The following is a 23,011-nucleotide window of genomic DNA, read 5'->3' as shown; positions in this document are numbered from 1 at the left end:
GAAATCCCCAGGCTTGTTCTGCCTGTATGGATGTGAGAGCCCAGATCTTTGCATACCCGCGCCGATGTCATCCCCCAATCCCCCTGCAAGCCGGCACTCCCTGGCCCCCAAGAGCATGCCTCTGGTCTGCGCCTACAGCACCAATGGTGCCTGAGAGGGGCTGGGCCCAAGTGGACTGCCTGAGCGGGACTGGGCCTGCAGTGTCAATTCATGGTTAGTTCTTGTATGTGGTTGTTGGGGTCTGTGAAGGGGCCAGAATGCAGAACGAACGCACACAGAACCATTCTCCTCGGGATACAGCCTCTGGTTACACTTTCATCACTGATCAGTACACAGTCTTGTCCTGAGGATGTTTCTGTTGCAAGACATCTTACTGGGTATACGTGGTTGGTTCACCTAACACCAAACTCACGGCCACCAGGACCATACTCATGCCTGAAGGGCACTTATCTAACACCTGTGCTTCCTCCATATGTTGTCTCTCATCCTCGCATGTGAGAGCACCAGGCAGCACCTCATGGTGTTGGTGAGCCATTTTGAACAGCAAGCGCCAACAAAGACATAACAAAACATACAGCATGGCAACGATTGCAAAGAGCGCATCTGTTAGGGGGAGGGCTGAAGCAAGCAGGGAGAGCATGCCTTGTTCACTGTGTGTTTGAACTGTGCAAGTGAGGCAACACATAGGGTTTGATGCTCTGTGCATGCCTATGAGGGACCATCCAAAGTCCGTGGATATTGATTTGGGGGTTACAAATGAATTGTAGCCAGTAGGAAAATGTGAAGATATGGAATTCAGATAAATGAGCAACAACTGCATTTTTTTTTGGTGGTGGTTGTTCTTGTTGAACAAACTAAAATGAGCCTTTACTATATCTTCCAAATCACTCAGCTTCTGTTCTGCTGCTGTCCGTGGGGGTCATGATCTCCCAGTGGACACCGTTCCTGAACCCCCTGACCTCCAGCTGCAGTCTGGGGCAGGAGTTGTTCTTCCCGGAGTCATCCTGCAACCTGCTTCCTGCTCCTGCTCAGTCTCATGATTGTTTCTTGGTTTACGCTTAGTTCAGGCATATCCACATCCCGTAACTCTTCACGCACATTACAAAAAATGGAATTGTCTTTCAAAAATTTTATTTGAAAGCTAGAGTTATAGGGCCCAGTGTGAAGGCTCAATTAGCTAATCATCCCCTTGCCAGCAACGGGATGCCATATGGGCACCAGTTTGTGTCCCAGCTGCTCCACTTCCCATTTGGCTCCCTGTGGCCTGGGAAAGCATTAGAGGATGGTCCAAAGCCTTGGGGCCCTGCACCCGTGTGGGAGCCCCGAAGAAGCTCCTGGCTCCTGGCTTTGGATTGGCTTAGCTCTGGCTATTGTGACCCTGTGGGGAGTGAATTAGCATATGGAATATATTATTCTCTGTCTCTCTTGTCTGTAAATCTGCCTTTCTAATAAAAATAAATAAAAAAGAAAGACAGACAGAAAGAAAGAATGGTAGAGTTACAGAGAAAGGGGAGCTAGAGATCTTTCATCTGCTGGTTAATTCCTCAAATGGCCCAGGGCCCCCCAGGGCCAGGCCAGGCTGTAGGTAGGATTCAAGAGCTTCATCTGGGTCTCTTTCATGGGTACATGGGCTTGAGCACATGGGATGGCGGTGTTGCACGCAGCAGCTGAATGCGTCACAATGCTGCTCCCAAAAGAACCGTCTTGATTGATTCTGGATTATCATTCATCAGGGTGTATAATTTTTAGTATCAAAATAATTTTGCTGTAACACTTCGAATTCATTGGTCCTCCCCTCCCCTCTTCATCCTGCCTGACATTTGGCTATAAACCGGCTCAATCTGAAGACTCAGGTCTATGTAATGTAGGAAAGTTTTCCTATCACATATGCACTTATGCTTTCCCACGCTTCCCTCCACTTACCCCTATGGGGATGTTTGTAAAACAGATGTTTGTTGATCTCTTAGATTTCTCCTCCAAGTCTTTCGTTTTTTATTCTTTCTTTTTAAAAAAGATTTATTTTTATGTTTTTATTTGAAAGTCAGAGTTACACAGAGAGAAAAGGAAAGACAGAGAGAGGCTTCTTCTGGGCCTCCCACATGGGCAAAGGGTCTAAAGACGTGAGTTATCCTTCACTGCCTTCCCAGGTCTTGTGCAGGGAGCTGGGCTGGAAGTCAAGCAGCCAGGCTTTGACCTGGTGCTGTTGTAGGATACTGGTACCAGCTGAAAGCTTAGCTTAGTACATTATGGAGTCGCTCCAAGCCTCTCTCTCTCTTCTTTTTTCGCCCTATTTTTTAAAGATTCCTTCAATGTCTAATTTTAGTTTTCATATTTTCAATCCCTAAGAGCTCTTTCTTGTCCTGATTGTTCCTTTTTCATAACATCCTATTTTTTGAATGCACCCTGTCTTCAAATCTTTCTGAAACTAATTAGAATGTGATAAAGTTATCTTTGCTCCCTAAATTATTTTCTGCAGGCAGATGTTATAATTATTAATTTCATCTTCCTCTTTCATGTTGTCTTTGCTTAAATGCCTGGTGATCTTGGGCTACGCATCCATATTTGAGAATAAAGGACAACACTGATTTTCACAAGCAGTTAGATGTATCTGCCAATTGAAAGGAAGCACGTGTGCGCTCAGTCCATCATTTTGAACTAGAAACTGAAAGTGTCATTTTAATTCAATCTCTTAACAGCCTTACTTGTAGATGAACCTAAAAATGAATATACTGATAAGCAGAAATTGCTCGACTATTTCATAATTGAGTAATAATGTCATGTTAAAAATTAATCGCTTTCATCACCAGGTAAGTCATTGGAAATGAATTGATCTTGAGATAATTGAAGAGTATAAAATTTTGTATGAGAAGAAACTATAATTTGAATGCAATTCATTATGCCTGTATTTGCACAACTTTAGCATATGGGATTTCCTTAAACAATATTGAAAATTCTGCTATAACCCCAGAAGGGAGAGAGGAAAGAGGGAAAAATTCTAAGCATTTGTTCTAATTGAATGAACTGGTTTTGGGGAGACACAGAAAATTTTTTGTACCCACCAAATGCCTTCATCAAAAAACAAACATATCTGGTCTCTTGAGACCAATATTTTCTTTTCTTTTAAACAAGTTCTTTTTCACGGGTAAAGAGCTGATGAAGATGAATCATTCTGTCCGGTTTTTCTCAAGCAGCTTCTTGGCGTTATCATTTTTTGTAAACTCACATGGATCAGGATACACTGACAGCCTGGGCTGTTCAGAGACCTGCAATCCTGTTAGAAATGACGGTGTCTTCTGCAGTCAAGCAAGCATCTGCAGAGAGGCACTGACAGGCCGTACAGTCTGTCATTTCAGGGCTGGGGACAAGCGCCACAGGCCAGTGTCTCCCAGGCGAGGGTTCATCAAGTTGGTGCAAGCATGGAGATCATTCTCTTCAGAAGTGTAGAAACCCAACAGCTCTCAAATAGATGTGATTTTTGCACCCAGAAAAAAGAGGTCTTACAGCTCTTTAATGCTGGAAATGTATTTTTCTAGAAATTTAAAGGCAGTTTTCTGAAATGTTCATGAACATGAGATTCATCCTCTAATGGATTCCTGTATTGTGTTGAAATTGCTGGAATTTATTCAATGTGTTCAGATTTCACCCATGTGATATGTCCCTAGTCTGTGGTATTGTGCTTCAGAATTGTTTATGTTGTAAATATGAAAAGTGGAGTAGACATTGCAAGAAGGCATCTTCCCTTTGTCAGCTTAAACTGATCCTTTGGGAGAATCAAATGAGATGAAATAAAATGAGGTGGGGCACAAGGGAATTCAATATAAAGACATGAACCATTTGTAGAAGTATATTTTAAACTCTTCTCTAAGACACTCTCGCATGTAATAGAATTCTCATATATTTTGGTGTGTTACCCTAAGTACTGTATTAAAATAATAATAGTTTGTTAGCATTATTTTGTGGCTGTAAAGACCATTTTCAGTAATACTAGCTAAATCACTTGCTCTATTACACTTCCATTTGTGAACTCCAAGGGCAAATCATTATTGCACAAGTAATAGTTTCCAAACCATTTTCTTTCAAGGCCACCTTAAAGTGAGGGGGAATAGTCAATAATTTTATCGTCATATATGTTAAAGCACATTAACAATTTATAATGTAAAAAGCTATATCAAATGCAATTTTATCAAAATGACACGCAGATCAAATTAACCAAATTAACCAACCATGAATGTTAGAAGCAAGCATTAATCCAATTTATTTAAATTATACTATTGGATAACAAATCATTCCGTTTTTAAACAGTGTTTCAAGTCATGTCAGGGGGGAGTCGGAGCTCAACTGCCACCACATTCTCCTTAGTTCAGAGGCAGGGCGTGTGCAGCTGGCCATTCAGGCATCCCAGTGGTACTGGGGAGAACCGGTGTGGGTGGAGATGGCTTTGGACTTGGGGTACCTGCTGCCACTGCATGATGCTGCATGTATGTTACACATTCTATGGTCTTCGGGATACGGGTTCCCCGCCCCGCCCCCAAGTTTAAGGAAGCTAGAATTACTGAGAAACAGAGAGAGAAAGATAAAACTCCTAAGGCGGGGGGTGGGGCGGGGAGGTGGGCCAGGTCAAAGCCAGGCGCGCAGAGCTCCATCTGGATCTCCTGTGCGAGTGGCAGGGACCTGCGACCTTAAGGCCTCGCCCCCTGCCTGCCAGGGTGTGCACAAGCAGGAGGCTGAATTGGAAGCACATGGATTTTATCCCAGACACTCTGATCTTGGATGCAGCTTAACTCTGCCATACTAACTGTCCAGTTACAAGGTTTTTTTTTTTTTTTAAGGAACAGACATACTTTATAAAGTTTGTTCAGATTAGCCTTATATAGCTTTTTACATAAGTATGTTTGTTCCCTTTTGGTCATAGCAAAATGAAAAAGGACTAACAACACTTGCAGTTTTCTTTGGACCTGAGTTAGTAATGCATCCCACAGCAAAGTCAGCTGGAGCACGAATTTACTGACCTTCTGGAATCTAGTTATTCATAGCGGACAAAACCCCTCCTGGGGCTGGCGGGACTCCTCATGTCTTTCCACTCCTGAGAGCTCACACATAGGAACAGTGGGCGAAGAGCCCTTTTCAGCAGGGACCTGGCTCCGTGTGAGCCAAGCAGGAGGGCCATGGCCTGTGATGTCTCCTGACTCACTAGGGATTCCATGGACACTCCTGTTTGCCAGAGTAGCCAAATGGGTCAGCTGTTTTGCGGACTGCACTCTTAGGAGAGGTAGCCACTCCAGGGCCCCTTCCTCTCTCCCTTCCATGGTTGAGCCCCCCTGCCTATTTTTCTGACTGTCAGTCCTCAGGCAGTGACTGCTGTGCTGTGGGGAATGAGAACTGGGCACTTTTGTTCCAGTTTTGTTGGAAGGAAGTGTGGCTCCCTGGTTAGGCGTGTGTGGGTTCCTATAACCGTTCGGCCCTCCACTGGGCTTCCACTGACAAAGGGCACCATTCCTTCTGTGGGTCCAACCCTGTGAGCCTCACAGCTCAGAAGAGGGAGGGGGAGAGGACTGAGGGGATCCCCCCTCCAGTGCCACCTGGAGCACCTGTGACCCTTAGGCAAACTTACAGACTTTTCAGAATCCCCTTGTTGTTTGAACAAAGATTTACAAGAGCTCTAGGCTACAGAACAGATGGAGGGGCGCTGTCTTGCTTGGAGTGCAGAGGGTCCTGGAGACCTGAGGGCTTGGAGTGTTCCGCTTTCCTGCCCTGCTCATTGAGGAATCCTGGGCTCTGGAAAGTTGCACGTGAGAACCACCTGCCAACTGGTGTCAGGTCCTGCCCAGGTTGCCAGGACATTGCCATTCCAGGAGAAGTTCCACTCAAGACTCCTTCCCGACCTCTGCCACTCACCAACAGAGAGGAGCGAGAGCCAGGCAGAGGGCGGCACATCCGGGGCTCCTTCCTAGATCATCCCCAATGGTCACCATCCACGCTCAGTTACTAGGTCATCACACACCGATACTCATAGAAAAGAGAACTGAACCTGAGAAATCTGCTTCCCTGGTTGCTAGGCCTGCCTTCTCTCTGCCTGGAGACAAGGATCTCTGTGGGAGACTACAAGACAGCTGAGATTCAACGGCAGTGTGTGGCATTGTGGGAGGCGGGGCAACATGAGAATCTATGTTCACTGCATTGCAATTGTGCAAGGCTGATGGGTGTGGAAGCTTGCCATGCTGATGGAGAGCCCAACAGATGATCACGACCTTACAGTACATGTTGTATGTTGTATCCACTGCTGGAACTGGCCTCTCTGAAGCCCACCACTACCATTTAATTTTAATGGTTTCAGTGAGCGGTGAAGGCCAACTTGCATCACTGTGTATACACACCCTTGGTAGGACCAGCCCGGTAAACACAGGGCCTGTATTCCAGGACTCTTGATTTTTATCTTACAATTTTTTCCTGTTGTCAAGGAAACATCCCAATTTTAGACATCTGAACTGTGTCATTAGGACTGCTTCTCATACCCACAGGCAACCCCCCAAGTCCTTGGGCAGAGCGTGTGTTGTAATTTGGGGTTAAAGAATACAGTGTCTGCAGCCGACTCTTAAGAGTTCACCGAATCAGTGGGAGTCAGTGCCCGGCTGGTGCACGGCATGTTCTTCCAGACACTGTTCTGTCAAAGCACAGGAATATTGACTTGAATTACTTACTCCATTCCAAGTTCAAATTGGCAGTGCCAGTCAAATAAATTGGGCAAAGTATGATGGATGGTGAGATGGATAAATGAGCAGTCAGGCCTTCAGAGAAACCACCAGATTCATCTTATTTAATATTTTGTGACAAGACAGTTGAAAGCATGGTGTTATAGGAATCAATCTGATACTCTTTATCACACATTTATCACAGATGGATAAAACAGTGACGCAAATAAGAAGTCTTGGGCCCCGTGCAGTGGCCTAGTGGCTAAAGTCCTTTCCTTGCATGCACTGGGATCCCATATGGGCACTGGTTCTAATCCCGGCGACCTTGCTTCCCATCCAGCTCCCTACTTGTGGCCTGGGAAGACAACCGAGGACAGCCCAAAGCCTTGGGACCCTGTACCCCCGTGGGAGACCTGGAAGAGGCTCTGGGTTCCTGGCTTGGAGTCTGGTTGGCTCTGGCCATTGTGGCCGCTAGGGGAGTAAATCAGCAGATGGAAGATCTTCCTCTCTGTCTCTTCTCCTCTCTATATCTGACTTTCTAATAAAAAAAACTTATTTTTTTTTTTAATAAGGAGTCTTTAGGAATATGGTCTGCTAGTCTGGGAGCAAAAGTGTAAGCAGTTGGGCTGCCTGGGCTGAAGCCCTGTGTGTGGTGATTGGGCATGTTCCAAACTTCTTGTATGTGAGATGCAGTTACTAAGGGTACCTACCTCTAGTCTGTGGTCAATATTAGATGAATTAATAACATTGAAACTATTCACGACTGAGTAGTCTGGGTGGCAGAGACATGTACTGTCAGGACTTGCTCTACATAGCAGCCAGCATGGAGAATGGCTTTGGCAGAATGCAGCTCAATATTTTCCTGAGCAGATTTCTGTCTTTCCTTCCATCCATTCATTTCAAACTCAATTCTTGCAAGACCACAGCACTCAAAGTTGTGCGCATGAAAATGAAGGCTGAGAACTCCGCGGCCTCTGCCTATCTCTCCTGCGGACATTAGGAACTGCTGCAAAGAGGCAGTCAGGGAATTTTTAACTTCATGCACACTCTGAGAGCCACGGAATCCACCAGGAATCTTCATGACAGGGGACACTTTGGCTTATCCCTCAGCTGGGTGCCTGGGACTCCATCCTGGTCTAACCTCATCTATTCTGCAGTTCCGTCTGGCTGAAAATTCACAGTCATCACAGGGTGGGAATTACAATATCATAAAGTCATAATCCAAAAAACGAATGGGACTTGAGTGATCAGAATTATTCAGTAACTGCCCACTCTTAATTTATTTAAAGGCTAATAAAATATGGCTTTTCAACATGCTTGCTTAATTTGAAAGGTAGAGAGAGGCATCTTCATCTGCTGGTTAATTCCCAAATGCCTGCAAGTCAGGGCTGACAGGTTGAAAGCAGGAACCTGGAACTTCCCAATTCCATCTGGGGTCTCTCAAGCAGGTGTCAGGGACCTAGGCACTGGGGCCATTGTCTGCTGCCTCCTGGGTACATGAGCAGGAAGCAGGATCAGAAGAGGAGCAGCCAGGGCTTCAAACAGCCCCTTGGATGTGGACTGCAGGTCTCCCACATAGCGGTGAACCCACTGCAGCCCAGTTAGAAAACACGGCCATTGTAGATAATGCACTGCCTTCCTAGACACATCTTTTCCTGCAGCCTAACTGCTGACATGATTGCATCCCGTGTGTACCCAAAAGGAAGCATTCCTCAAGTCTTCCCTACATTGCTTTTCCAAAATGCCCACTTCCAACACAGTTCTGACAACTCATTTTCTTCCTTACTAGTTCACTGATTTTCTTTCTCCTATCTAGAGATATTTGCAGAATCCTAGTGATGTAAGAAGTTGTCAAGGGTTTTGAGTTCATCCTTCAACCTAGACCACGGCAGGGTGGGCCAGGATGCTCACCTGACAGGTTAGTTTCCATTATGAAGTTGAAACCAGTTGCTGGCTAAGGTCACACTCTACCTCGAGCATCCCAACTTCCTGGTCCTCAAGAGCCTTCTGAGACTCTTGTCTCAGTGTCTAGGATGTCTGGAGAGTATATTTGTGACTCACATTACACATTCTGTTACCTTTAGATGTTCACTACTTATTGCCTGCCCATTGATACATGCATTTAGAACCCTGTTGTTTTATTAGCAGTATATTAACTATATATGCAATGTGCATGGTTCTGCAATTGGGCCAGCACAATAGCTCAACTGGCTAATCCTCTGCCTTGCAGCACTGGCATCTCATATGGGCACCAGTTCATGTCCCAGTTGCTCCACTTCTTGTCCAGCTCCCTGCTTGTGGCCTGGGAAAGCAGCCAAGGATGCCCCAAAGCCTTGGGACCCAGCACCCCTGTGGGAGACCCAGAAGAGGCTCCTGGCTCCTGCCTTCAGATCGGCTCAGCTCCTGCCATTGTGGCTATTTGGGGAGTGAACCAGGGGATGCAAGATCTTTTTCTCTGTCCCTCCTCTCTATAAATCTGCCTTTCCGATAAAAAATAAATATTTAAAAAAATGAATAGTATATCTTGGTTATTTTTCCATCTTGATACATATAGATTTGCTTCATTCTTTTCAATCACTGCCTAATATCCAGCCATTTCTTACTGATGGCTGTCAGGTTGTTCTTAATTTCAGAACTACCAATTCTGCCTAAGATTCCCTTACACAGGCTGAAGAAGCATGCACCTATCCCTTGTGGACATACACTGGGACATGGGACCACATGAATGTGCACTGTTCATTTGACAGGGCAAACTCTCCTCCTTGTGCTCAATGTTCACACCCAATGGCAGCATACAAAAGCACCCGTTTTTCCGCTGGCTTGGCAAAATCCCTTTTTACCTCTTCTACTCGCAGGCAGAATTTATCTACTGGGCTTGGGGTTGTGCGATCTACGAGACCGGGTCAGATTTGCATTTCTCCTCTCATCTCAAGGTGTTTCAGAACTGGTACTCAACACACACTCCCGAGGTGCTCTCCAACCAGATGTTCTTTGCTTGTGCTTGTATGAGGCACACCATGCAAAAGCAGTAGCCAAGACGGTGTCTGATGTCAACGTCACTTCTCGAGAATAAAGATCATGCAGCAAGCTGGTTGAATTTCTGCGCATGCTCTCCAAACGCTGCCTCCTGAACAAGTTACAGAGAACTTTGTTGCTCAAAGTTGCCGAAGACAGCATTTGCCTCCTGCTTTGCTGGCAGGAGGCAGTGAAAACAGACGGGCTGTCTCAGACAAGAGCTAGCAGGGTGTCCCACCCACTGGGAGATGGCAGAGCGAAAGCAGGGAATCAGACAGAGGCCGGACTGGGGCCGGGAAGGGTGGGGGTCAGATTCTGCAGGGGCACTCGGGGTCCAGACTTCCCGAAGAGGAGCCAATGGGTAGGCACAGGAGACAGAGGGTGTCAAGGCAAGAAAATAACACGCAAGTTTTCAGATAGGACAGGGAAGATGTGGATAATGGGATGTGGGAGAAGTGTTTCCATACGCTGGGGCCTGTATTTGCTGACATGGTGATGCCGGACTAAAGCAATTCTGAAAGTAGGTCACATCCTACCAGCGCTGTGAGCCCTGGACATTTCCTTCCACTTTTTTCTGAAAGCCTGGAGAACTTGCAGCTCAGTATGAACACGCCAAGTCATGCCTGTGGTGAAGCATCCTAAACTAGCAGGCATCCTTGCTCTAAGGTGCTCTTTCTCTCACACCCATTGGGTCACATCAGAGCTAACTGTGCTGTGCTGGGAGGGGACAGTCGCATCTCAAGGCAAACAGAAGAAAAGGAAGCCAGATTGACTCTCTCTACCTGTCCTCCAGGATCTCCAGGTTGGTCTTGGGGGAAAGGGATGACTTCCTGTGAGCTGCACCCAGGTTGTTCTAGCAGGGGAGCTGGGCTTGTGCAAGGTGGGGGAGACAGGCCCACTGTGCCCCTCATGCATGCAGGCATCTGCTCCGCTCAAAACCTGCTGCTAGGCAAGAGATCTAACGAAGAGCCACAGGGGTCCATTTATTGCCAACAACAGTCAGTGGCCTGCGGCAGCTTCTCAGGATAGGTGGCTCACCTGGCCTGCAGGGCACCAAGGTCCTTTGGCCATTGTTCAGTGGTGAACAAAGAGGGCAGGAGCTGAGAGCGCCCCCACGAGGAGAGGTGGGAAAAGACAGCCCCGGGCGCGATGCGGGAGGCTGGCGAGGCTGAACCAGGGTGCGCCGGGATAGCGGGTTGGCTGGGAGCCCGGAGACTCAGGGTTGGTCCCCGCGCGCGTTTACACCCACTCGGGCGCCCGGCGCTGCCCTTTCCCACGCCGAGTCCACTCTTACTTTTATTTCCTTTTTATCTAATATTATTTTTTTTCCCGCGCAAAGAGGGAACCCGGGATTGCCCAGGAGGAGTCGTGGAGGGGCCGCCATTTCCCGGTGTAAGCGCAGCGCGCGTCGGCACCGGGCGCCCCGGAAAGGGAACCGGAGGGGAGTGCCCAGCCCCGCGCCCTCCTCCGCGCCAGCCCCGGGGTGCACGCCAGCCCGCCAGCCGGCCCCTTACATCCGTGGCTGCGCAGCAATCCCCGGACCTCGCCTCCGCCTCCGGGCGTCCCCGGTCTGACCTTCGCCGGCGCCGCCCGCCCCGCGGACCCCGGTCCCTTCCCTCCGCCAGGCGGCTCGGCGCCCGTTCCATTGTCAGCTCGGAGCAGCAGGCACCCAGCCCGGGCACCCTCGGAGGCTCCGGGTCGGCCCTCTCTGGGCTCCCTCGGCCCTGGCGCAGACCCGGTCCTACTCCCAGGCCTTCTGGCGGCTGGGTGCCTCCCACCTCCTTCTTCTGCGCCCCAAACTCCACATCCCCAAGCCTCTCGAGGCTCCCTCCAGGTCCAGCCGCGCCCGGGGCCCACCGCCAGACCCTGCATCCCTCTTCTCGCCCTCCCTTGTAGCCCAAGTCACCCTCGGCCCCTGGCCGGCCTCAGGAATCTGACCGCTTCTTTAGCATTGCCCTCCCCCCTTTATTTCCCGAGGAACCAAGTTGGGCAGCTGGATGTATTATTTTTTTTGCAGGGGGTGAGTGGGTACCCGGGGCGGGGGTGCGCCTGCAGCGGCAGGGGTGAGAGGTAGGGGTGGCCCTCTCGGGCCCCTGCACTGCCCGGGCGGCGCGTTTTGTTTCCAGACCCGGAGCCCCCGAAACAATAATGCCATGGCCATGGCGGGCTCACCTGGTGCTGCGCCGCCTGCTCCGCGCGCCCGCTGCCCTCTGCGCGCCCCTCCCCGGGCGCAGGTTCGGCCCGCGCGGCGCCGGTGCCGGGCAGGACTCTTTGCCTTTCTTTGGGTTTTATCTGTGCGTGTCAATGGCGGCAACGGCAGTTCTCTGGGCCGCGGATAGTAGCGGGGGGGAGGAGGAGGAGGGAGAAGGGATTGCTCCTTCTCCACATAACCACCTCTAGGAGGAGTCGCTCAGCCTCATCCCCCGCCAGCCCAGGCGCCGCGACGGGCCCGGGGCTCTCGGTGGGGTTTGATGAGCTATTGTCCTCTAGGAACCAGCGTACGTTTTGCCAAGTAACGGAGGTGGCTGGGCTGGAGGCACCGCGGGCTGCTCGCTAGCATCAGGCTGTCCGCGGATTTGGCGATAGAGGCTTCCTAGTGGTCACCATCCGGCGCGTCCTGTTCGCTGGATTCACCTTTGGTGGGAGCAGGCGGCGTGCGTGGTGGACGTGGAAAATGCCACCCTCGAGGGTCTCTTGTCCCTGAAATAACAAATCCAGAAACATCTGTGTCCACCTCCGAGAAGACTGGCCTGGGGCGGCTACGGCGGCCAGGCGGGGAATTTCTATGCATGTCTGGCCCCTTTCTAGAAACGAGTACCTAAATAATTCAGAATCTGCAGTTGTGTAATATTTGGAGTAGCAGATGGATGTTTTGGTATTTAACACCAAGGGCACGGGCGTAATTTTTAATTGGGTTGCTTTATAGTGTGTAAATTTGTCATATCCCATAGCTAGAAGGGTTCTGACGAGGCTATTGTCTTAAGGACTGGGTCTTATTAGTTTCTAGAAAACACATCTTCATGGGGTGGTGTGGTGCAAGCGGCAGGGGATTAAGGACTGCTTCTTGCTCCTGGAGACCATGCACTCTCCTTTGTGTATGAGGAGTGGGAGCCGCTCATGGGCTGTCCACATTCCTTTGATTTCTCCTTGAAAGAGAAGCCCCTGGGAGCGGAATTCTGCTGCCTTGGTCACAACCACCATTTCTGAAAGCCCCCAGCACTTGGTGACCCTGAGCTTCTGGTTGTGGGCTTGTAACTGTTTAGGTTGGGGGTGGGGCCTTGGTGGGGGAGTGATTGAAAGCCTCTGATGGGCCCGAGTGGGAACCCCTCTGGGTCTGTGCTCAGCAGCTGTGGGTGCGGAGAGCAGGAGTAGGTAGGTAGCATTTGAGCTTTAGAACATGGTCTATTTTGTTTATATGAAAGACAGAGAGTGACAGAGACAAAGGGCGTGGTGAGAGCTCATGTTGCTGGTTTACTCCTAGATGCCTGGCCAGGCAGAAGCCAGGAGCTGGGAACTCTATCCAGGGCTCCTGGGTGAGCCATCACCAGGGCTGCATTAGCAGGAAGCTGGAGCTGGGATTTAAACTGAGACGTTCTGATGTAGGGTGGTAGTCACTGGGGTGAATGTCTGCTCTCATGTATATTTATTATTTTAAGATATTATTTATTTGAAAGGCAGATTTATATATAGAGAGTGATTGATTGTTCATCTGCTGGTTTACTTCCCGAGTTGCGACCAGGTGGAAAGTAGTACTTTGGGGCTTCATCTGAGTCTGCCACATGAGTGCAAGGACCATCTTCTGCTGCTTTCCCAGGCTAGAAGAAGGGAACTGGATGGGAAGTCCAGCAGCAGCAGGCACATGAACCCAAGCCCGTCTGGGATGCAGGCATGGCAGCTGTGGTGACTTTCCCTGCCACATCACTATGCTGGCTTCTCCATGTGCATTTTAGACAAGTGAATTAGACACATGTCATTTAGATAAAATCCTTGAGAAACCGGCAATCTGTCTCTCCCACTTCACTGTAACCTCTCGTGTCTCCTAAAGGTATGAGTACACCTCTTTCTGTTTAAATTCACTGGGACTTTGGCAACTCCACTGATCTCAACAATCTGATTGCGGAGTGGTCTTTAACCATCTCCTGGAGCCCATTAGCTTTCTCTGTGTATTCTCCTTCTGGGAGGATACTTCCCAGGTCAGAACGCCCGTTGGAAAGTCCTCTTTTGCCCAGGCATCTGTTGAAAGAATTTAAGGAATCCTTTTGGCCATCTCGGCAGTGTCTTCCCCATCTTTGGAGGTGGTGCTGGTCCTTGTCTGCAGCTTTCTGGGGTCAGCATTCAAGAGGGTTCCCCAAGCGTGGCTGGAATGCTTGGAAAATAGTCCTACTCTGACCCCCCAATCAGTGTGGCTGACTGAAACATCGTTGAAATCATTCATCAGTTTATACTAGGTGCTTATTCTCCCTGTCCTTGTCCAGTGAAAATGAAAACTCAATGTAACTTGTTCCATCTCAGCATCTTATCATGTAGCTATCATGAGAAAGGCAGGTCTGAGAAATTTCCTAATTAGGATTTTCCTATTTTGTCCTGGTTGGTTTCTTCAAATGCAGAGGCTGCTTGACTTTTGACAAGGTCACAACCTGGGAACCCCATACTTAGCTGGAAAGATCGCAGGTTGCAGGTGTGTGCGGTTCATCTAACCCGTGGAATGTCACAACTCAGCGTCAGGACTTCCTGCTAACTGGGTATGATTTCTCCTCAAGATGAATGGGTTATCTGGCAGGAAATTGCTAACCTAGGAAAAGGTTGAAATTCAGAGTTTAAAATATGAAGAGTGATTTGGGATGTTACCAACAGCACAAAGTTGAAAAACTGTGAATTAGAAGTCAGGGACCCTGTGTAGACAATACAACTGCAACTCGGAAAATTAAGGGAGACATCAGATTTGTAATACTCTGGTTCTGTGATCTAATGGGTCAGAGCCCTTTAGTGTCCCACCCCCTTGGTGTTACAGGAAGCAATCTGGTACTTGGTCAGGTGCAAGGATTTAGCCAGGGCCACACAAGCAGTTAGTGCCAGGACTTCCAAAACTCCCCCGACTGCCAGCTCTTGTGGTTTCCAATGACTGCACACTCTCCAGGATGTATAGGACACAAACACACAACTTGGTCTGTAGACCTAATTAAAACATGTATTGTGAATACTGAACCTGAAACCCATCCCCAAATATTTAATGTAAGGATGGGATCCAGTGCCTCGGTGATGTTGGGTTCTGTCATGGCCTCTAGTTCAGGCAACCCTAAGAAGCTGAACAACAAATGATCCCGAGACCCGACTCTTACTGAGTGCCTCCTGTCTGCACTGTGTTAAGCTTCACCCTTTAGAGGTCCCACTACTATGGGGTGAGCAACATTTTCTTGTTTTTACAGATGGGGAAAGCTGAGGCAGAGAATGGAGAAGTTTGTTCACAATTACAGGGTTAGGTGGTAACGGGTTCATGTCCTTGCCCACTGTCTGAATCTGTCACAGGACAGTGCAAGCTTTTTAAGCAGAGGAATTTACACTGAATCATGTGATGGAAAGCCCCTCGGGCCCCTCCGAATCCATATCCCAGGGATCAGCAGACAGCCTTGTCTGATTACCATTGAGCTGAAAACAGGTTCTTAACCTTTGACCTGTAAATGTGCCTAATACTATGAATACATGTATTGATTTGTGAGTTGACTCCATTAGCAACGAGGAGGTGGAGTAAAATTTCGTTGGAGATGCAGGATGAATTGCCTCTCTATTAGAGATAACAAGTAGAGTTGGTTAAAAAAAATCAAATGAATTAGACATGCCACTGTGTTCTGGTTCTGTTAGATCTTTTAGTAATTCACTCATGAGACTGTTTTATTTATCACGCTTTTTTAGACTTTTTCTTCTTCTCTGTTTTAAGATTTATTATTTTTATTGGAAATGCAGGATCGGATTTACACAGAGAAGGAGAAACAGGGAGAGATCTTCCTTCTGCTGTTTCACTCCTCAAAGGAACACAACAGTCAGGCATAAGCCAGTCTGAAGCCAGGAGCTTTTTCTAGGTCTCCCACGTGGGTACAGTATCCCAAGGCTTTGGGCCATCCTCTGCTGCTACCCCAGGCCACAAGCAAGGGGCTGGACAAGAAGTGGAGCAGCTAGGCTATAACCCAGCACCCTTATGGGATCCTGGCACTTGCAGGGTAAGGATTTAGCCATTGAGCCATTGCACTGGGCTGAGACAATCTACTTTAAAAGCAGCTATATCCATTTTGCTCCCTCACACTCTTTTTTAAAAACTCTTTTTAATCCGAAGTGCTGATGATGTTTGTCGGAGGGACCTGTACTTTCCATGATGAGTTCTAATTCCGTCTAGTGCATGACAGAATCTTGGGGTACAGATATTCAGTTAGTTCTCTGGTTTGTGTCTTCCAGAAGGACTGTGTGCAAGTACAAGGGTACTTGAAAAAGTTGTGGAGAAAATGGAATTAAAAGATAAGTTGACTTTGGTGCAAGAAACTTGTGAAATGCATATGTAGTTTTTTTTTTTTAAGAACTTCTCCATGTGCTTAGATTTCAAAAGCCTTTCCTTCGGAATAAACTTAGCTTTTAAATGAGTTTTCCCATAGACTTTTTGAAGTGCTCTTGTATTTGTTAACATATGTGAGTAAGGTTTGTGTATTTGGATTCATTACATTGGAGAATTTCTCAACTCCTTTGAAGTAACCTGAGATTCCCTGGGAGTGTCCTAGAAACAGAAGGAAAGCGCTGGTTTCAGCTCTGCTTGGGCTGTACGTTTGGCAACTCTTGATCCTGCATTTACTCCATCCAGAAACCAACGCCCGGCATGATGGCTAAATCCTCACCTTGAAAGTGCCAGGATCCCATATTGGACACCAGTTTGTGTCCCAGCTTTTCCACTTTACATCCAGCTCTCTGTTTGTGGCTTGGGAAAGCAGCAGAGGACAGCCCAAAGCTTTGGGACCCTGCACCCACAAGGGAGACCAGGAAGAAGCAAATAGCAGTGTGGGAGTCTGAGGCTACAAATTCCGACAAGCAACAGCTAGACAGTAACAACGTCCCCCACAAGTGCCTCGTGGCTAGAAGAAAGACAATGTGATTTAAAACTTTTTTTTTTTTTTTTGCTAGACATAGTCTTCGGTGGTGGTGTATTTTTTTTAATGATTTATTTATTTTTATTGCAAAATCAGATGTACAGAGAGAAGGAGAAACAGAGAGGAAGATCTTCCGTCCGATGATTCACTCCCCAAGTGACCACAATGGCCGGTATTATGCCGATCCAAAGCTGGGAGCCAGGAGCCTCTTCCAGGTCTCCCACGCGGGTGCAGGATCCCAAGGATTTGGGTCATCCTCGACTGCTTTCCCAGGCCACAGGCAGGGAGCTGGATGGGAAGCGGGGCTGCTGGGATTAGAACCAGTGTCCATGTGGGATCCTGGCATGTTCAAGGCGAGGACTTTAGCTGCTAGGCCATCGCACCGGGCCTGGTGGTGATGTATTTTAAACATCAAGCATGATTAGTGCTAATGCTTATTTCCTTGGTTAGAATGGGTGGCTTTAGGATCTGATTCATTTGCAGATGAGAGCAGTGTCCTGCAAAGACAGACAGGCAGTCATACCAACAAAATGCTTTCTGAGAGTCTCTGCTGAACATGAGCTCATCTTGGCCCCTTAACAAAAGAAATATTTTTACTAGTTCTGGCTCTTAGAATAATAGCTAAGCTTGCTCCTTTGGCCATTAAGTCCTGACCCTTGGGTTCTAGGGTCAGGAATTTGCCCAAGTGAGTGTGTATCTGTGTGTATGTGGAAAAATGAAATTAAACAATGTTTGTTTTGATGCAGAAGAACTTTTAACTCATGCAGTTTTTTTTTTTTAGAAAATAACACATTTTCACAAGCTCTCAGAATATCCTCATACACCCAGATGTGAGTTAGTGAATATTTGATGTGTATGTCATAGGTATGTGGTTATAAGAGGAGCCTTGGGGCAGGTGTGTTGGCCCAATTGGCTAATACTCCACCTCCAAGCACAGGCATCCCATTTGGGAGCCAGTTTGTGTCCAGCTGTCCTGCTTCCCATCCAGCTTCCTGCTGTGGCCTGGGAAAGCAGTCGAGGATGGCCTTGGGACCCAGCACCTGTGTGCAAGACCTGGAAGAAGCTCCAGGCTTGTGGATTCACATTGACTCAGCTCTGGCTGTTGTGGTCATTTGGTGAGTGAACCAGCAGAAGGAAGATCTCTCTCTGTGTCTCTCCTTCTCTCTGTAAATCTGCCTTTACAGTGAAAATAAGTTAATCTTAGAAGAAAAAAGAGAGGGCATAACTGACACTGCAGGAGACTCCGAGTTGAGGTCCACTTAGATTTTTTTGAAAGAATTATTTATTTTTTACTGGAAAGGCAGATATACAGAGAGCAGGAGAGTTAGAGAGGAAGTGCTTCCATCTGATGGTTCACTCCTCAAGCGGTCGCAGCAGCTGGAGCTGAGCTGATCCAAAGCCAGGAGTCAGGAGCCTCTTCTGGATCTCCCATGTGGGTGCAGAGTCCCAAGACTTTGGGCTGTCCTCGACTTCTTTCCCAGACCACAAGCAGGGAGCAGGATGGAAAATGGGGTTGCTGGGATTAGAACCAGTGTCCATATGGGAACCTGGCACATTCAAGGCAAGGACTTTAGTTGCTAGGCTATTGTGCCAGGCCTGGTCTACTTAGATTTATAGGAATCTACGAGGTGTTTAACATTTAACTGATAAACTATGTTATACAGAAAAATACAGTATTTCAGATGTCTGAGACAAATACACTGTCAACTCCCATTACACCAAGCTGTGTTTAGGAAAATAAAGCACATGGTGCCACTGAGCTGAATGGCAACAGAACCCGGAGCCTCAGGGAGCGTGCCAGTTGGTGTCTTGCTCTGCTCTGCGATACAGCTCTCTGGGAGATCATCCGTCACCTGCAGGCAGAGCTGCCATGACACCCATGATGGCAAGTGGCAGCGAGCGTTGGGATTTGGCATCTGTGCTGGCACATCTCTGGCTTGTGACCTCATACCTCGATGAAATTGTTCTGAGCACCAGAGGTCTACTTGAGAGACTGGGGGCACGGATTTTTCCAAATGCGCAAATGCAGAGTATCATAGTCAAACTCTAATTTATTTATACAAATGGTGTGTTTTCACAAAGGCCATCTGTCAGTTGACTCTCTGATCTAAAACAAATCTGTTTGTTCCCCGGAAGAAATAACATGTCTGTTGAAAAAGGATTTATGGACGGCAGGCTACCCGATCCGCCAGCCATTGGTATAATAGTAACTGTTTATGATATATTTACTTCAAAGGGAGTGCTGTGAGTAGAAACTATTACTTGTAAAGTATGGTAATTAATTTCTCATTACCTCCAAGCCAAGAAACAGAGCTCAGTTACATCTATTACGATTGCTGTTGAGAAACATGTTCTTGCTGGGGGAAAAAATCCACATAGAAGCATTTATTGAGCATGACCATATCATCGCTCACCGCTCTGATTGGGTAGGGCTGGGATCTTGGGGTTGATCTTGACCTTGGTTATTCCCTGGAGGGCAATAGGACAGATCATTTCTGAATGACCCCAGCTATTTGATCCCCCAGCACCATTGGTGTCCTTCACTGAAAATGAGATCTTCCTACTAACACTACAAGCAAGGAGTGCTCTGGGTTGGAAGAAAGAGAAGGGGAGATGCCTGCCCATCTCCACCTGCGCTGGCTGCCCACACAGAAAGTTGGTTTTTTTTTTCTGGATTTATATCTGCTGGCTTTATTTTCAAAATTTTAAAAACATTTAGTTCTTTATTTGAAGGTAGAGTGACAAAGAGGAAAAGGAAGGTTGAAAGACAGAGAGAGAGAGAGAGAGCTTCCATGTGCTGATTGACGCCTCAAATGCCTGCAACAGCTAGGCCTGGGCCAGGCTGAAGCCAGGACTCAGAGACTCCATCCTGGTCTCCCACATGGGTGGCAGGAGCCCAAGCACTTGGGCATCTTTTGCTGCTCTCCAATGCGCATTAGCAGGGAGCTGGATTGGAAGTGGAGCAGCCAGCACTAGAATCAGCGCTCTGGCATAGGATGCAGCATTACAAGGGGGAGCTTAACCCACTGTTAGGCCTGTCCTGTCTTAGCTGTATCAGGAGTATAATCAACACATAAAATTGTGTAGACTTAAGGTGTACGACATAATGCTCTGATAAGGTGTGTAGACTGTGAAGTGATTTCCATATTTAAGTTAGTTATCATGTGCATTCCATCAAAGTTACAAGTTTCTGTTTGGGATCTACTTTCTTAGCAAGTTTTAGGCACACACCAGAGGGTGAATAAACACAGTCGTTGTGCTGTGCCTGAGACACCCACCATTCATTCATCTTGTAGCTTTGTGCTCCTTGACCGGCACTGTTCCGTCTTCCTCAACCCTTAGTCTACTCTGTTTCTATGAGTTTGACTTTTGGTAGATTTCACGTGTGTGTGTGTGTGTGTGATCGTTCACACAGTATTTGTCCTGCTCTGACTTATTTCTCTTAACATAATGTCCTCAAGTTTCACAGTGGCACAAGTGGCAGGATTACCTTCTATTTATACTATTTATTGTAAGTACATATCACATTTTCTTTACTCATCTGGATTATACAGTAATTCTATTTCTAAGTTTTGGAGGACACTCTATGTCGGTTTCCATGATGACTATACCACTTTGTTTTACTTCTCACAAATGCCTCCCAGTACTGGTGTCCGAGATGCAATGGTGCTGCCTGGGATGTCTGTCTTGTGGGCAATTCTGTGGGGACAACTGGGCTAAGCGTGCTGGTTTTTGGGCGGCACACTTGCAAAGAGCATCAGTAATGTAGTGTGGTTGCTGACTGTGTAACATCCAAAGTCACGTCTGCGTGGGACCTTGGTGGCTTGGGATCCACAGGTAGGGTTGCTGCTTTCTTCCCTTCCAGGGGTTGGGCTGGTTGGCCAGGCTGTGACACTGCCCTGGTATCCGCATGGACAGTAGGCTGTTGTAGCCACAGTGCTCTGAGAGCTGGGGTCTCAGGAATGGTAGGGGTCGGGGATAGCTTGTGGCTTCCTGCAGCCACTCAGCTGTAGCTGCCTCCATCCTTGTTTCAGGGTGGGACTAAGCAAGTCCTGTCCCTGTACCCCTCCCCAACCCCTGCTACAGAGACGCCTGCCTGCACTCCCAGACCTCAGTACTCCACACCCTGCCTGTCTCATCTATCAGTCCTCTGGTTCCACTGATGTTGGAGAACATTCAGCGAGGGGGAAGAGACTTCACACCCAAGGAGGCTTGTTCACACCTTTGTTCTTCCTCCCTTCCTTTGTTCTGTTTTTTTTTTTTTTTCTCTCTCTCTCCTTCCTTTTTTTCTCTCCCCTGCCTACCTTGCATGCTCCCTCTCTCTCCTGGACATTCTTGGTGCCATGAAAGTCCCGGAAAGCTCCTGTGTGTGTGGGGGGGGGGGGGTTGGGTCTCAACAGATCCTGAACTTCTGGAACTTTTAGGATGTGTGTGCCCACTTATGCCAGGGAGATCCAGTTCCCATTTTCAGCAGGTGCTCAGAGGTGCACAAGAGGTAGCCACGCCTCTGTCTTCTTGGCTGCCCGGGCTCTGGCCTCAGCAGCCAGGCTCTGCTCCCCTGCTCTGTGCCCTAATTAGCTTCAGCTGGAAGGGCCAGACAGTACACATCCAGGATTGGGGTGTCAAGAGACACAGTCATGCAGGCACTTACATCACAAGGGAGAAGAGACAGATCCCCCAAAGATTTTATGAATGAACATTTAAATGCCAGCATGGAATATAGTGCTTTGAAATACAGATCTACTGCTGAGAAGGGTGGTGCCCTGATACTGGGGAATGACACCCTCTTCCCTAGAGTCAGCTTCAGGTCATCAAACTGACTGCAAATATTCCTCTACTGATGTTGGTCTGGAAGCCAATTTTTATATATTCAATTTAAAAGAGAATATTTAAATTTGTTTCATGTTTGTACACATTATTCTTTGTTTGACATCTCTTCCAACAAGGAAAGAAGTGAAAACTAGTCTTAATTGATGAACTGCACGGAAACAGATGGTGGGCCGGGGTTGCCCCCCAGGCGGTCACTGTTTGGACATCCTTGCTTCGGCATGCTGCTCACAGCTGTGCCGTACTCTCTGGCTTCCCTTCCTTCTCCCCTGCCTTACTTTAAAGGCTAATGGTTAAAGTAGCAAATAATCTTGAAAGTTTTTTTTTTTTCTGTTTCCAGGATTAAAAATAACTTCTGAGATGGGGTTTGTATCTAGTGGTTAAGATACACATGTTCCGCATCAGAGCGCCTGGATCTGATGCCCTGGCTCCTGACTCTAGCTTCCTGTTAGTGCAGACCCTGCGAGGCAGAGGTGATGTTTCAAGTCTTTGGGCTCTGCCACACATATGGAATACCAGCATCGCAGGACATGGCTTTACCCATTATGACACAATAGCCAACCATGAATTTAGGTTTTTTTTAAGATTTATTTATTTTTATTGGAAAGATAGATCAAATTTACAGAGGAGAGACAGAGAGAAAGATCTTCTACCTGCTAGTTCACTCCAAGTGGCTGCAATAGCTGGAGACAAGCCAATCCAAAGCCTGGAGCCAGGAGCTTGTTCTGGATCTCCCATGTGAATGCAGAGTCCCAAGGCTTTGGGCTAACCTTTACTGCTTTCCCAGGATGTAAGCAGGGAGCTGGATGGAAGTGGAGCAGCTGGGACACGAACTGGCACACATGTAGAATCCCAGTGCTTGCAAGGTAAAGATTTAGCCATTGAGCCAGCACACAAGGCCCTGAATTTAGTTTTCTTACAGTCCCTCTCTTTTCTTTTCCTCTCATCTTTTTGATATATTTCTAACACAGTTTTGATTAAATTAATATTCAGTTGTTTCATGGTTGTGATTTGCTTGATTCACAAAAGGAATGAGGAGCTTAGAGATTGGCCACTGAGATGTGGTCCTGTCTACTCCATTTAGTAACCATGGCAAGCAATGTAGCCCGCTCCGAGTCCTGGTATCTCTATCTTGAAGAGTTGGAACGGGAAGCTGAGTCCTACTTGTGTCATTATGTCTTAAATATCCTGCTTTAAAGTGATGTTGCTTTGTGTATAGTCATAGGTATCACAATATAGAGAACTGCTATTAAACATCTTCCATGTGTCAGGGTCATGGTGATGATGTTAATTAGTTAATTAATTAATTAATTCTTGCTAATAATAATTGTAAACCCTGGATGCCTACTGACT

General features: G+C 47.5%; 1 protein-coding gene across 1 annotated transcript in view; it reads right to left on the bottom strand.

Annotated features, from left to right (window-relative positions):
• LOC101518458 (core histone macro-H2A.2) overlaps positions 1-12,094 on the bottom strand; it is a 44,069-nt gene extending 31,975 nt beyond the window's left edge. Inside the window, exon 1 of the mRNA XM_004583445.3 lies at positions 11,877-12,094. The gene's annotated coding sequence lies outside the window, so the exon portion shown is untranslated. The remainder of the gene's footprint in view (positions 1-11,876) is intronic.
• Positions 12,095-23,011: the final 10,917 nt, after the last annotated feature.

This window comes from Ochotona princeps, chromosome 13 (assembly GCF_030435755.1).
Source record: "Ochotona princeps isolate mOchPri1 chromosome 13, mOchPri1.hap1, whole genome shotgun sequence".
In the NCBI taxonomy this organism is placed as follows: domain Eukaryota; kingdom Metazoa; phylum Chordata; class Mammalia; order Lagomorpha; family Ochotonidae; genus Ochotona; species Ochotona princeps.
This window is presented reverse-complemented; position numbering and strand designations above follow the sequence as displayed.